This window comes from Elephantulus edwardii, unplaced genomic scaffold, assembly GCF_000299155.1.
Source record: "Elephantulus edwardii isolate Elephantulus edwardi_28Jun2011 unplaced genomic scaffold, EleEdw1.0 scaffold00045, whole genome shotgun sequence".
Taxonomy (NCBI): domain Eukaryota; kingdom Metazoa; phylum Chordata; class Mammalia; order Macroscelidea; family Macroscelididae; genus Elephantulus; species Elephantulus edwardii.
This window is the reverse complement of record NW_006399795.1, coordinates 12661558-12663572: the sequence shown is the minus strand read 5'-3', so window position 1 is coordinate 12663572 and position 2015 is coordinate 12661558. Positions and strand designations below refer to the sequence as shown.

Here is a 2015-nt window from a genome sequence, read left to right as displayed (position 1 = left end):
CAACAAAGTGAGTTGAGTCCACCTTCATTTTCTTGCCTCTGGCTATCCAGATGTCTCAGCAACATTTCTTGAAAAGACTGTTTATTCATGGAATTGTTTTGGACCTTTTGTAAAAAAATTTATAAAGCATACAGTTAAGGGTGAATTCTACTCCATTGATCTATTTATATGCATATTATTGTGTTAAAATTAAACCATAGCTTTGTAGTAAGTTGTTGAAGTTTTTCAACTGCGTTGTTATTTAAAAGAAAATTTGTAAATGAGATCCAAATTCTTAAGGTGCCAGGAGTGTCTTTTTCAGGTTCACAAAAGCAGTCCTCCACCACTGAACTCCATTCTCTCAGGGGGCTCAATGAAGGCTAACCAATTTGATGTATGTGTAGGCAGCAGTCCCATGGACTGGCACTTGTAAACAGCTAATACCAAGCCCATGAGATTCCCAATGAGATAAACCAAACCCTGAAGAAACTTCTGGCTTGAACTTTCCAGCATCTTGAAAGTAGCTGAAATGGCCGTAAGTACCTGAGTAGGTCGCCAGGCCATCATACACACCATCACAGTAGGAAAGATGGAGATGGTATTGCCAGCCATGTACATGATGAAGAGATTCATGGGAATTTCTTTGAGGGGACCCAAGGCGATGTCTCAGCAGCACTTCTCTACTAGGATCCGGTCTGTCTCTTGTACGCTAGTATCAGGCACTTGCTTGTCCAAGTAACACGCTGGGTATAGCGAGTCTCCTTGGCCATTTCCCCAGTCACTTCGGCCCCAGCTGCCTCCTCTGGGTGCACTCAACTCAATGGCCCACTTGAAGGGCCTGCCTCTGTTGGCCACCAGGCTTCCTTGGGCCATCATGACAATCGCCACCTCCAAAGTCACCAAGCTTTCTTTTCAAAAGGGTTTCACTCGAGTGCAGGTGTCCCCAACTGCCTCGTCTCAGTTAGTAAGAACCACTCCATATGTACTTTAAGACCTATTTTCTAATTTCTGCCCCCAAATGATTTCCCCCTTCTTTCTTTCCAAATCTAGCCAATACCTTAAAATAGTTGTTTCATTTTTTCCCCCCATGTTGCTACTGAAGGGAAAAAAAAATTGATTCTTTCTTCTTCGTGACCCCCTCCCTTGTTGTTCTTACTGCTATTGAGTCAAGTACAACTCCTAGTGATCCTGTGAACAACAGATCTGAACCTGTCCTGTTCTGTGCCATCCCCACAGTCTCTTACACTCAAGTCCCTTGCAGCAGTCACTGTGTCAGTCCACCTGGTTAAGAGCGTTCCTCTCTTCCCCCCTTCCTCCACCTTTCCACGCATGAAGTCCCTGTCCAAGGAATAGCCTCTCGTAGCAGCATGCCCAAATCATGTGAGACAAAGCTTTATCATCTTTTTCCTTGAGCCCTGCTGAATTGCTTGAGTGCTTAGTTTTGTAATCTTTACTAGCTGGACCATTATTTCTTCAAATCCCTTTATGTTCCTGCTTTCTTTTGAATTCCAATTAACATATGCACTGTTGTTATTGTTATGTATCATCCAGTTGGAATCAATTAATAATTGACCATCCAGTAGGTTTTCAGAGGTAGTAAGTTATACAAGAGAAGATTGCCCATCTCTCTCCCACGGAGGAGCTAATGAATTCACACCAGAATGTTATACTGTCCTGTAGGCCCCACACTGACAACTAGTTTATCAGTCTTCTTTTTTTACTTCCTTTGTGTTTTGGCTTAGATGGTTTCTGATTCTTTATCTTCAAGTTCATAAATTTTTTTTTACCCTGTTTGCTCTTCATCTCATCCAGTGAACTTTATATATTTTATATTACATTTCCCTTTTTATTTTATATGTTTTTATGTCTTCTCATGATGGTCATGTTTTCCTTAAAATTCTTCTGTATATCCTAAGAGTTATTTTATAGTGTTTAATCAAGAATTTCATCATATAAGTAATTTTGGGGGACCTTTTTCTAATGACTGATTTGATTATTATATTTTCTTGGGAGAAAGATAGGCAGTCTCTTCTGTT

At 40.7% G+C, this 2015-nt stretch overlaps 1 pseudogene; it reads right to left on the bottom strand.

Annotated features, from left to right (window-relative positions):
* Positions 1-303: 303 nt before the first annotated feature.
* On the bottom strand, positions 304-855 carry LOC102847301 (annotated as a pseudogene).
* Positions 856-2015: the final 1160 nt, after the last annotated feature.